Here is a 15251-nt window from a genome sequence, read left to right as displayed (position 1 = left end):
CTAATTAAATTGTAATGTAAGGTTGATGTATAAAACATAAAATTTAAAAACTGATTTCTAATGCCTCAAGACGTCCGTTAAGTACAAAGTAGAACCATAATAAAAATGTTATACATTATTTCAATGGCAGCAGTACGTGTTATGTGTTTTAAAACATCATTTTACTGCAAAAAGCAATAATTAAAACTTAAGAATATTACTTACTCATTTATAAAAATAAAATCTATTTTTAAAATTAGAAATTATACATTTTTTTTATTTATTATACTTTGTGTAGTTTGTATCTATAGTGCATTCATCTTTTAAAATACAGACTATAAATCATTTTAATTTCATTCCATATGATCAATTAATATATGGTCGGAAAAAAAAAGAAAAAGTTTTTGAATATTTTTATGAGATTTTTATTATATAGTTTTAAGAAGTCAATGTGCCGGCCATCAAAATTTGATTGAATTATATCATGAGCAAAAAAAGTCTCAACATAGACATCCCTTCTTTACACTTCATAGCCTTCCTTAATAGTTAGGGTAAAGTTAGCGACATTTGAAGAAGTAAATTGATTTTTTTAACCCCCGAACTAAAAAAAGGATTGTTATAAGTTTGAGCGATATCTGTGTGTGTCTCCATTTTTTCTTTACACTTCAAAGCCTTCTTTAATATTTAGAGTATAGTTAACGACATTTGAAGAAGAAAAATTGATTTTTTTAACCCCCAAACTAAAAAAAGGGGTGTTATAAGTTATGTGTGTGTAAACGGATGACCCGATTTTAATTTTTTTGGTTTCATTAGAAATATAATTTAACGGAAAGTGTTCTATGTTCTAGGTATGTTTCATGTTCGAGCTTTGTACCCGAAAAAACTAAAAAATTGGCAATGATCTTGACAATCAATTCGATTTGGAAAAGGCATGACATATAATTGTAACATTTCAAAAGAACACAGTCAACTCAAATATTTCAATTTCAATTAAAATATTTCCAAAAATTTTCCCAAAAACTTATCCTTTTCATCTCATCTGATGTCCTTGACCATCACTTTAATATTGATTAAAGAAGGAGTTATCAGGGAGTTTCAAGTTTAAAGTGCTTATCTGTGCGTCCGTGTGTTTCTCAGTGACATCGTAGCCCTTAAACGGTCGAATCGGCTTGAAAGAGACCATTTTATAGCTAAGTTTCCAAAAATCGATTAACAAAAAATAAAGCGCATTTGTCGGGGGTTGTTGAAAATTTGTAAATTTCACTTGTTATTAATTGTGATAATGTAGCAACCAGAAATAATTTTAACAGCTTGATGGCTATCCGATTTTGCATTTGGAAGAGAAACAATAAGTCTGGTATCTATATTAATAGGATTTTCATCGAATTCTAAAAAAAAAATGTGTTCTTGAAAGAATTTTTCTTTAAATTTTGAATAAGTCAGTAATCGGATCCAAAAAAGATTTTGTCATTAAAATTGATTTATAATTCTGTAATTGTTTTATGGTTTTTCCTTATCGAGACTAAAATTCGCCGACTGTCCCCAGACTCAACAAAATCTCATAATTTCCAGATATTATCAATTTTATCTTTAATTAGACGACCTTGGAATACTATTTCTATGATTTAATTTTGTTGGACAGTATTTCAAAATATAAACATTTAGGCTAAGCTCACACGAGCATTGATTTTAACGCACTTTTTGGAGAAATACTCATTTAGTGTTAAATGGAGACAATTCCTTTAAGTATAATTTTAATCAGTAAAAGTTTGTGAGATAATAATCAAAGGAGAGATATTTATTTTATTATGCAAATTTTGTGTAAAAATTTATGATGCGTTTTAGAGTAGTAATTTCTCATGTTCATGCAGAAAAATGAATACAAATAATAATTTGTATGTGTTATTAAAAAACACCGCGCCGTAATATCTTACGCATGATATATAAGGTAAGATGTAGTACCTAAAGTCAAATATACTTTGTAGTTTCTCAAAAGATATTGCTTGTTACTGGACAGTGTTTGTATTGACATGAGGCTGTTTTATGAGAATGCAGATAGGCTGAAGATTGATTGTCAATGTGGCTTCGTTTTATTTTCTAATAAAATACAAATACAAATTTTAAGCGAATTAAAAAAAATTTGGAATCATCTGGTTGGCTATTTAGATAAGCGATAGCATTATGGAGTCATTAAAAATATAATATGAAGCTGTTCCTTGTAGTTCGGAGTAGTGGATGCTTGTAAGAGAAACGTGTAGGGATGCTGTTCCCTAGAGTGAATTGTAAGGATTACTTGTTGAAGGAACATATGTTGAAAGAGTGATATTAGGTAAATTAAGAAGTGAACCATGGTGCATTATGATGCTTTACCATGGATCAGATGTTTTTATCGATAGTTGTATAATATTTGGATTATCAAAAGAAATTTCTATAAACAGAGAAAATTTTTATTTCGATATCTTAAAGCATGGATTTAAAAAACACATAAATTTAAATTTTGATTCTAGGTACGACAACTTCACCTAAAATAAAAAAATTTCACTTTCCATTCAATGATTTCGAACAGTTGGAGTGTATTATTCAAATCAAACAAATAAAGTATGTAAAATAACCCACACACTTTTCTTTGATCTTTTAACGAAAACTAAATTCAAGAAGGATGGAGGACATATTAACTTTATCAAACGTTATTATAATATTAATATATGTTAGATGTTTAGAGATAACAAAGCTAGTTTAAAATACGTTGAAAAATCAATGGTATAATTTTTTTGAGCTCTTAAACGAATTAATTGATTTCAATGCAGTTTTTTGTGTTCCGGCCATAAAAGATTTTTTATTACGATCTAACTATTTCTTTATTTATCTAAAACTCACGAAAATCCAATTTCTTTTTCTATTGAAATATTTTTAAAGAAATTGTCTGTAATCAATCCTAGAAATCGCTTTATATATGGGGTTTTGAATGATATCTGAAAACTATTAGTGTTCGACCGAAACCGAATCTTCAGTGAAGTTGATCATTTTAGACTTCGATAACTCAAACCTATTCAGTCGAAAAAAGTTCTTTCTTCATTCTCCTTTAGAGATATAAGAGTTCACGAGATATTGATAACTGGGAGTTGCAGCTCGCCAACTGGCGATAATAATTTTTACTAATTAAAAGCCGAATTCAGTAGTTACAATTTTGACCACCTTATTATCATTACTTACCATTTATCAATTATAAGTGCATTGAACATCGAACATTCAAAGCAATTATTACATAAATGATTAATATTATGTGTTAGATTTTTATGAGATAATGAGTTATACTATTTATAAAATATATTCTGTGTATATAAATAATGTCACTGATTGAAATAACTATTTTATCTGATTTTAGATGACAACAAAAGTAGTGTATCTGTATGCATGTAATAATATTTTAAGATCATAAACTATTAATTATCTTTTATTATTTTTAATTCATGTTTTCAAGTGTGTTTGCAATGCATTCTATTATTTTTTGCATGTAAACACGAATCAATATTTTTCCATTATTATAATTACAAAATAAAATCGTAAATTACCGGTAATCAATTTTATTATTTTATATATCTACCTACTAGAATTTATTTACGACCTCTGTTTTAGAATTTGTTTCAAATATTTAGGAATTTTGATGTTGAGTTAATAAAAATTAGAAATCCCTACATATTTAATCAATGTATTTTTGTGTTCAGATGTTTTGCCGTAAATTTTTCTTATTTTGATTTTTCCGGTATGTTGAATGGATATGGATACGTTCAACATAAATTCATTACGATACATCACTAGATACCATCATAGACTTTATCGTAAACGAAAAGACCAAAAATTATTTTACAAAACGAATCTTATCCAATAGCCAAAGAGCACTTCGGACATATTGAGGTTATAAATACATCAATAATTGTCCATGAATATTTCGATCAAATGAAACTCCTGGCACCAAAAATTACAGACGGGCTGATAAAATATTGAATCACTACTACGTAAAGTTACACCTCTGAACGATCCCCAAAATATGCTTTGCTTTATTGATGAATCACGCCGATGTAAAGGTATGTAAAAGTTCTCCTCTAAACGTCCCTCCGCTTCATCAGAATTTGCTATACTTTCTGATGTTTTTTACATTAGATTTTCACGGAAAGCATACAGGAGTCTTAAGGTGAGAAAGCAAGCCCATTTCACTGTAGTCTTTTTTTTGATGGACATTGCCGATTCAACTTACATTTTCCATATCCAGTGATCGTAGAAAATATGCCAATATGTACGACACGTGTGGAAAATGATAAAAGCTCATGCATTTATTAATCAAATGAATTGGATTCATTAATCAAAACTTTACTGAAATGCAGCTTTTGAAGTTAGAGAAAGTCAGTTATAAGATGTTTGGGTCTGAAAGTTTATGCATTTCATCCTGAGGAAGACGCAATGATCTTGGCGTCGATAAAATCATATTTCATTTGCTTATAACTTCATCTGAGTTGCATCTCCGGTATCATCACTTGGAAGCGGCCTAAAAGACCTACAAGGCCCAAGGCGCAGCAGGAACTAGATTGCCGCATGTTCTTTATTATATTATCTATTTAAAAATTATATGAAACAATTGAAAATAAAATTGACTGACTTAATTGTTGAAATACCCTATGTAGACAGTGTTGAATATCAGTGCTTGTATTATTTTTATATAAAAAAACAAAAAGATTTATGCAGGATATAATATTTCCTCGGCGACTATCATATATATATAATATTTCCCCGAAAATTTCTATGCATTATTAAAAAAATAAATTATTTTACCCCGAAAATTAACGCCTTTTACCCTTAATATTATCAGATGGATTTAATATGCAACTAAAATCAATAGACTAACTATTTGAAGCTACCTACAAAATTTCAACTTTTTACCTTTTATAGTATTTGAGAAAATAGAAACTTTTGACCTGATTTGCACCCACATAGGAAATCAAAGATATATATGAAAAAATGTTTCGAAAGAAAGTTATCGATTTTTATAAAAGGAACATTTTTTTCACTTAAATTTTTTATCTATCTGTTACGGTTTGAAAGATGGGTCTTACGAACTCCGGACCCAATCGAACTATCAAAACCTCATTTACGAAAGTCACTTTTTATGTCCTAAATACACTTTAAAAATTTCAACTCAATATCTCTTTTTATTTTTGAGCTAACGTGATGACGGACATAGGAAAATCGACATATTAGGTTATTTTATGAACAACTATACCAACATTTTGTTTGTAGTATCAATATTTCTAAGTGTTACAAACTTGGAAAAAATTTGATATACTCTGATACATATCACATATATAGAGAATAAACCGTCAGTACTCACTTGCCTTACAAAATAATGATAAAATACATAGTAAAAATTAAAGTATGAAAATTACATCAATCTTAATTCAAAACTAAACCTGTAACAAGTGAAAACAAACAATAGACTGAGCTAATTGTTGAAATACCATGTATAGACAGTGTTGATTACTCTGTCACATTACACATACATACATGTCACACATATATAACTGATATAGCCAAAATATACATACTATACAATTTGCGCTCTCACGGGTTAACAGTGATGTTAACGAAAAAATGTTTCAAACAAAAGTTGTTTAATTTTTTTTAGAAGGAACATTTTTTACATTTAAACTTTTGTTCTATCTCTAACGGTTTACAAGATAGTCCTACGGACCCAAGACCCAATTCGCCTATGTTGATCATTTACGTACTTGACCTCACTTTTTACGTCCTCAGCCCGCTATAAAAATTCCACTTTGATAGCTCTTTTCGTTTTCGAGTAATTGTGATGACAGACGGACAGACGACAGACAGACAGGCAGACAAGTGAAAATGGACTAATTTTCGTTACAATCTTGGGACTAAACTTAGTATACCATGCATATTACATATATGCATGGTATAAAAATTACATCAATCTTAATTCAAAACTAAACCTGTGTAATAAAACATTCATTTTAAAATGCGAGTATTAATAAACATAAATAATTAACACGAATGTTTTTATCATTGAAATTTACACACAAGTTACAACTAAGAGTTATTTTATGTGGGATTTGAAAAGAAAATCATAGACATAGATGTGATGTTTGAGTTGTTTGTGTTTTGTTATAAATCAAGAATGTTAATAGTAATTGTAATCAATTCTAATTAGTCATTTGAAAACCTTGGCTTTGTTGATAGTGCCAGCTTAATTTTGCATAAATTAGATTGAAGTTCTTAGTTAGACCGTTAAAAGATCCCATCTGTTCTCATTTTTATTCATATTATATGTAACATGTATCGTTGCATCTTTGTTCTTTTTTATATCGTTTTTTAGTATCAATGTTAATGTTAGTGTAGTTGTAATCGTACGTAGTGTACCGATATTTTAGATATTTTATTTATCTTCTGTGGTGCATCATTATTTTATGTACTTTATTATTTTATTTTTAGTGTTTGTAATATTTTTATGTAGAGATTGGATTTTTATGCTTTTAATCGATTTAAACTTGTGATTCATTCCTACAATGACTTCGTCAACGTGGTTTAGGAAATCATTGTATGGCTTTCTAAAACAAAGTAAAATTTTGCTCAGATTTTAGATAATGTTAAAAGAAGAATCATTTTTTCGAGCTTTATTTACCACGAATATCTCTGTTAAGGATGTATACTCACTGTCAGAAAAAATGCTACAGTTAAAACATTCTAAGCGTACTCATCATATGTTATGTTATAATAGTAACACTTAGAATGTTTTAAAACGAGCATTTTTTCTGACATTGAGTATACGAGTATCAAGACAATTTTATAAAAGAATTTTTAACTTCCCAGAGGAAGTTAATGTAATGGGGCTGATTTTGAAATTCTCCAATCTTACATATTTCCGCGGTTTCAAGGCCGCAATATCCGAATCAAACCTTTTCAATGTGATGTTTGTGCATGTGTGTGTGTGTGTGTATGTGCGTATGATCGTTCAGATTCTTTCGTAACTGGGCTGATTGGACGCCAAATCGTGTATTTAAGAACTTTTCAGCAGAATCAGTTGAGCCGTTTTTTAATGGTAATAAAAAAACTGGAAAAAACTGAATAAACAGAATCTGAAAAGCGGATAAAACACATCATTTATCTATGGAGATAATAATCGTTCCAGCATAAGCTGCAGTACATGTTCGAAGAATTATCTATGAAAGCTAACAAGCCTTTTTTTTAATGTTTTTCCCCTTCTGGGAAGTTAGTCGTGTAGACTACACGGGTCGCACTCGCACGACTTCAGTACCACACCGACTATATACTGCCAATTTATTTTATATGATATTTGAAGGATTTTTTATATGAAATTGGACTAAGTAAAATCAATTCTGAATATTTTAGGGGAGGGGGTGGTGGTGGTGATGAATACAGAATGGGTGGTCGCAGATGAATTCTGCAGAATATATTCGATTGGCGAAAAAATATTTCCAATAAAAGATGGTAAACTTTTTAAAACAAACAACTTTCTAACTTCTTCAATCGCTTGTCAGCTACGAATCCGACTTTATTTTTAATCCCAATCTTTGAAACTAACTTTTATTTTAGACTTTCGTCTTTGTTTATTTTGAAAGATAAGTTATCCCCAAGTAAGGTCACGCTTTATTGAAACAAACCACGACGTCCTTAGGACAAAATTTATATTTCAACATAAATAGGATAAAAAACAGCATTCCTATAAATCCAATGTCATAACGATTGGTATTATTTTTACGGGTTTCATTTCGATTTAAAGTTCATTCAAACATTCCCAGTTATTTCTAAATTTGAGTTTGTTTATTTGACTTCTTGTTCGAGACACAAAAATTGAATATCGAAATAAAGAATTTAGTTTTATACAACTCAAGTCAAAGCAGACAAATTTTAAGGTTTATAATTTTTCGGCAAACATTATTACATATTAAAAACAATAATATTTTGTAAATTTCAGATTTCCACACCGAAATAACTATTTACCTTAGAGAAAAAATTATTATCGAAGCGACAACAACATTAAAACATGGAAGTAATGTGAGTATTTCAATAATATATTTACACTTGTGTTAAATTATCCATAAATATACTCAAATAGAATATTTTAAAATTATTTACGCAACGAATATTAAAAATAATTTGGATCATTAATATTTTTTAATGTTTTAAAGGAATATGAAAAAGACTGGAAAATTATATTTTTGAAAAATGGAAAAAATGCAGATGTAATTTATGGAGTTTATGAATGAAAGCAAGTAAAAATTATTTCAATGTTACCCAGACAGTTAAAGCAAAGGAAATACACAAATTTTCATAATCACATTTTTGGAAAATTAAAGGTAAATTTGATAAGTGATGTTTCATACGACTTTTGTGAAAAATTCATATCGATTCTCTGTACAGTTTATGAGAAATTAACTATCAAATTCAGTGGTTTCACCAAAAAACGAGCACATTTCTCATAAACCGTACAGAGACTCGATATCAATTTTTCACAAAGGATGTATAAAAGAGTGATTAATTGAAAATTAAAATTTAAAATGTTTGGTATTGTTTTTATTTTACTCTTTATAAAAAACAAATGAAAACAAACAATTGACTGGGTTAATTGTTGAATACTCACATAACACATACATAGATGTCATACATATATAACTGATACCCCCTTATAATAAATACTATACAATTTACGCCTAATTGGCGCACTCACGGATAAACAGTGATGTTTACGAAAAAATGTTTCAAACAAAAGTTGTGTATTTTTTTATAAGGAATATTTTTTACATTTTTTACAACTTTTGTTCTATCTCTAACGGTTTAAAAGATGGGTCATACGGTCCCAAGAACTAATTGACCTATATTGCTCATTTACGAACTCGGCCTCACTTTTTACGTCCTGAGTACGCTGTAAAAATTTCAGATTGGTCTCTTTTTTCCTTTTTGAGTTATCATGTTCACAGCCGGACGGACAATCGGAAATGGACTAATTAGGTGACTTCAAGAACAGCTATACCAAAATTGTGGTGGTGGCATCAATTTTTTTAAGCGATACAAACTAGGGACTAAACTTAGTATACCTTGATATATATATTACATATACACATAGTATGCAAATGCACATGTTTTATTATTCTAAGTGTTATTTAGAAGGCGTATTAAATACTCATTAATTCTTGGTATCGAAACGCCTAAAGGTATTATTAAATTGTTTTTGAACAAAATCTGTTAAAAGGTTTTTAAGATAAGATAAGATAAGATAAGATAAAATGTGTCAGTTTTAGTCAAGTGGTTCATTTAACCCTTGCAAAAAGTTCTTACTTTGACAGCGAATATCTTTTTTAATTGAAGGAGTAAACTTGTTCAATTTGGCAATTCTCAGGGGTTTCTTAGCATCTACTAAAAATTTTACTTCATTCTGTAAAAACCAAGTGGATTTATCTTCTATATCTAAAAAATAAGTTAACTTTTGCCAGTTTGAACAACGACTCAAGATGTTTCACTAAGTCAACTATTACTTGTGAATCATTATTTTCTACTAAGTAAACTATTATTTGAAATTACAGTGGCACTGTAATAATTCAGATGACAGTTGTGGGAAGTATTAGATTTTCTTTTATGGTTAAATGATTTATTCTATTCGAAATTTGTAACCATTGATTTTTTATTTAAAAAAAAAAAAAAAAAATCAATCGAATCGAATTTTAATAGGCATATAATAATATTTAATAATGGGGATTATTTTTCTATAGTATACTCAATTTAATCATCGGACCATTTATTTTTTAAGATGCCGTAGCAAACATTTTGAACTGTCACTAAAATTACATGGAAATTTAGTTTTATGGGAGAAAAGTATAATTGGATTATTGTAAAATTATCATAAAATTTTATTTCTATAATAAAGATATATGTCGTCCAAAAAAATTGGTCAAGCATAGAGACAGGATTCTTATATATTATAATGAATAAAACAAATGTTAGGAATCTGTAACTCGTATATTTCTAAATTGAGGAATAGTATTCAAAGAGGATTGCGGTGTAGTGAGCCTAACAGTTTTTTTTACATATACTACTGTGCCCAAAAAATAAGGTGACATAGTATTTATTATGAAAATTCTTTATTTATTCTTCCAAATTAATTTCATTCCCTTCAAAGTAATCCTCTCCCGATGCAATACACTTATGCCAACGGATTTTCCAATCTTCGAAACACTGGTTGTAGTCACTTTCCGGGATTGCTTTCAGTTCCGCCTTCGCTGCGGCTTGAATCACCTCTTTCGTATCAAAACGGTGTCCCCGGAGCGGTCTTTTGAGCTTGCTGAACAGCCAAAAGTCGCACGGCGCCAGATCAGGTGAATACGGTGGTTGCGGAACGATATGGTTTGAGTTTTTGACGAAATGATCACGAATTATGAGTGCAGTATGGGATGGTACATTATCGTGGTGTAAAAACCATGAATTGTCTTTCCACAATTCGGGCCTATTTAGGCGGATAGCTTTGCGCAAATGACGCATAACGTTCAAATAATATTCCTTGTTGACTGTTTGGACGGGCGGAAGGAATTCATAATGCACAACAAACGCACGCAATTTAAATTCAAATATCACCTTATTTTTTGGACACAGTATGTATGTCTCGAGAAGTTTTTGGATCAATCGAAGATCCCTGAAATGACGATTGATGACGAGTTACTGACTTCGATTTATTATAAATTATCAAGTGTGCAACAAGTATAGGAAGTTGTCAATTGCTCACGCGCTCTAGTGGTTCATAGACAATTCGCACGAGTTGTTAGCTACTACTTTTTTTGTAATGGATACAAAAATTCTGTTTCAATTTTCCGTGTAACACCAAATAGTTTTGGTAATAATAATTTGGCTAATGATAATAATCAGAAAAGCTAGAAGGCACACAATAAAAATAATTTAAACAACCTTACAGCGCCTTTTTTTTGGGGGGGGGGGGTTAAAAATAATATGCGTTTTGGTGATTTAATGAGATTGCCCGACGGAACCTCATGCATTCTAATTTCTACACACATTCTGACCACTTGCATTTTACATATAGAAAATAAAATGGATTAAAAAAATAAATGTTGAAGTACGCAACAGCAATAGCAGGTACTTGAATAATAGATTCAATTGTATAAATTTCGCTAGAATAAACATTTTTATATTTGAAAAATAGTTTATCAACAATTTTATTTAAACTGAATAACAAAATTGAAATAAATACTGCATAAAGTTTTACCTGATGTGATGTTAGTTGGTTCATAGAATATACAAATATTTAAATGTGTTACATGTATTCGGAAATGTCTATTCACACGCTAGCTAGTCATCCTAAAGAAATTACTGAAGCCGAATATCCTTTTTTTAAAGAAAAGAGTCGGTTTTTTCATTTTGAACTCATTTTAAACTTGGTAATTTCTAAGAAGGAACAGTTAGAAATCGTAAACGGCATCGAAAAAATAAATGTAGGTACAACGAATTCTAATTGAACTTTCACCTTTCTAAATGAACACTTATTTTGGTTATTGCATTAATTACAGTTTCACATTACTGAACGGAAGCTGGCAGACAATTCTAGCAGACAAATTTATTCTCCTCTCAAGAATATACAAAACTCCCTGTACATCATTAAAAATTTGAAAAACTCAAATATAATTGAAAATAATAATTTGTATAAAGTTTATACTAAAATAATAATAAATTTTAAAAAGGTTCAAGTCTCTAAAGCGGTGAAAATCTCATTCATAGGGACTCTAAGTAAGGAAAACAGAAGCTAGCAGACAATTTTAAAAATTCGTGTAAAGTCATTTATAAGCCTTGTAACAATTTTTATTAAAATGGATTAATTATTTACTAAAAAAGAATTACTGAACGTTTAAACTTTTTTTAACGACCACAACCCTTTTTGTAGGGACTTTTAAGTATGGAATATAGGGATGCATGAAAATTCCCTAGAAGGTACCACTCAGAGGCCTTGCACCCTAACAATTTTCATTAAAATGGATTAATCATTTACTAAAAAAGAATTACTGAACGTTTAGATTTTTTTTAACGACCACAACTCTTTTTTCAGGGACTTTAAGTATGGAATATAGGGATGCATGAAAATTCCTTAGAAGGTACCACTCAGAGGCCTTGTACCCTAACAATTTTCGTTAAAATGGATTAATTATTTACTAAAAAAGAATTACTGAACGTTTAAATTTTTTTTAACGACCACAATCCTTTTTGTTGGGACTTTAAGTATGGAATATGGAATACATGTATATTTGTTTGTAAACTTATTTATTACCTCGTGTCTATCAAACGGCTCAATGGTTTTCAGCATTTCAGGTATCATAATATTTTTCTCAAAAACCCAAATGCTCTTAGACCGGTGTTTGAAAAAATACAAGGAAATGGCGTATTTTTTGAGAGTCGTTTTGTAAAATAATAGACTTGTTTCTTTCTTTTCAGATTTTATTTAACGCAGTCGGGTTTTTTATCTTTAAAATTATTTATTTTGTTAATTACTTGTTTCATATTCAGAAAAATTCAACACGGAATACAAAACATCAAAAATATCGTACAGTATTTTAATTCGGTGATATAATTAGATTAATTTCTCGTTTTTATGGTTTATCTTCTTATTTATCGAAACTCTGAGATCAAAAGTTGATAATTAATAAAATGAAGCAAAGTAGCCAAAAGCTATAATATCCAACTTGCATTATATTTCATTTTCCAATCACAATTTTATTCCCGTGAGAAAAACATAAAATAAAATTATTTCCGCCAGAGTGTGACTGGATACATGATGAATGTTTTTTTTTTAAGAGAAATAAATAAATCTGTGAATACCTAGAAGAGAAACAACTTCAAGATGATGATATAACACAAGACGAGAAGAATGAATTCAATCGTAACGTTATGTTTAGTCGTTGTGTTGTTGTGAGTGTCATCAAACGAAGAGTTTATATGAAGGATGAATTAGTAAAAAAAAAATGTTAAGAAAAATAGTAAAGACAACAGATGTTTGAAAATACACTACCATCATCCATCTATGCATACATCATCATAGATGCATAACAATACTATTATAAATCACACAAACAATCAAAAACTTGTGATACTTATAAATTCATATCTTGTAAGTCATTTGTTTAAAGAATTATTTCAATTGTTGATTTGAAGAAAAAAAGCTTTTAAAGTTTTTATGACTGAAAAAAAAATTCAATTCAAATTATATTACAATGCAAATGTTACTTTTCAAAAAGACTTATCATTTATAACATTTGTATTGGAAGATCATCTTCAGAAGTTTGAACTTCTATATTGTACTGGCGTTTTGCCGATATCTAAGGTTAGATCTAGAATCGAGGTTCTTTCTTGTTTCGCCTACCGCCCCCTTCGAGAATCAATCATTTTTCAGCGCCACCAAAGCAAAGCGTGTTTTATCAGTCATATCCTATACAAATTAGCTTTACTCCCTTCATGTGAGCCTCAAGCGTACACAGGGGAGCGTTATCGCAGGTTTATACTTAGAGAAACATTAATGTAGAACTTTGAAAAAATTAAAGGTCCCATTCAAATGCCTATACAAACACAAATGAATGTTTTATCGGCTAGAACAATATCGCTCAATGAAGTGTTTATATCTTTCTGGACAAAATATAATGAAGGGATTTTATGCTCAAAATTGATTTAAAAGTCTTCAAAGCCAATTACTTCATTTTCTACTTCAATTTTTTTAACTTTTTCTGCTACTTTTGTCCTATCTATGCATGGCTTTTGTTTCCACGTTATTAACTTTGCCTGTAAAACTGCTTGTTCCTTTTTTTGAGTTTTGGCTTAAGCTTTTTTAATCTCTATCCTTATCCTTGTCTTAAAAGAAAAGGCAAAATTCGCGCCATATTTTTTTTCATAAACACACAATTAAAAATACTTAAACTTTGCCTTGTTAGAAAAAAATTTGCTCACCAAAACCTGACATACAAACAAAAAGCTTGCTCTAACAACACAGTAAACATTAATTGAATGACACGGTAATTCGAATCTCCTCAATGTCATTATAAGCGATTTTGACTCACGATTTAAAAAAATGAGTTTCTACAAATGATTGAATTTCATTTGATCGTATATTCATATTCACTGAAATTTTCTACAAGTTAATATTTTACACGTACCAAAGAGAAAACTTGTGAATAAAAGCTTTGGAAAATTTAAAAAGGTGTGTTGCAAGACAGACTTTTATTTGACACGAAAGGAAATTTCCCAAGATTATAAAGGTACTTATAAATTATTGTTCTACTAGAGAATATGATTAGAGGTTTCCTTAATTAATATCTGACATGAAAAGTTTACAAATCGGGCCCACGACATCTGGTATTTCAAACTACATTTAATACAGAGATAGATTGAGCCGAAATGCTAGAGGTCGAGGTTTGGTTTTCCCCAGCATGTACCTATTTCTTCATTATTCTTGAAGAAATAATGTTGCCATATGATCACCGATGCCTTAAGATAATAGATAGATATTAAGAAACTATAGTAACATACAACAATACTGTTTAAATGTAGGAATTGTTTGATAAAAAATTGTTCACTTCTTTAATGGTATAGCCAATCTTTACATTATTGTTTTTATTTTTTTATTTAAGCCTGTTTATGAGTGCAATATTGACTGCTTAACGTCATTAGTGGTTTTCCCAATATTGATATTAGCAATAGCCTCTAAAAATTATCCTTTTAACTATGTCGTTTTTATATTATCCACTATGGCGTAAGTAATGAAAATGACAAAAAAATTTATTGCTATTCAATGAGTCACATATTTATTATACTCTTAGGTCAAGATTATAACTTGGGTGGTCGATTAACTAAGGTTATGATATTAAACATATAACTAGGGAATCATAAACCATAAAATGATTTAGTTGGTAAAATTTACATCCAAAAGAAATGATATCCACTTCTCATATAAACAACATTCAAACACATATTTCATTGCTACCCACAATTTTTTATACTATTATAGAGTAGATAGTTCTAATGTTAGATACCAAGATGTTATATACATCATGCAAGGTATAACCAAATAACGTTTGTGTATAATGGAATGGGATGAACTCAATTGAACTGATTCCATCCATTTATCAAGTCAATTCAATAGAATATAATAATGTCCAGAAGCAATAATTTTTTTTTCTTTCTTTTCTTTAAATTCGATT

General features: G+C 29.4%; 1 protein-coding gene across 3 annotated transcripts in view; it reads right to left on the bottom strand.

Moving 5' to 3' along the window:
• The window catches only part of LOC123295415 (axin), an 84106-nt gene that overhangs the window by 41780 nt on the left and 27075 nt on the right, over nucleotides 1-15251 (bottom strand). The window lies entirely within an intron of this gene.

Source organism: Chrysoperla carnea, chromosome 3, assembly GCF_905475395.1.
Source record: "Chrysoperla carnea chromosome 3, inChrCarn1.1, whole genome shotgun sequence".
Classification (NCBI taxonomy): Eukaryota; Metazoa; Arthropoda; class Insecta; order Neuroptera; family Chrysopidae; genus Chrysoperla; species Chrysoperla carnea.
This window is presented reverse-complemented; position numbering and strand designations above follow the sequence as displayed.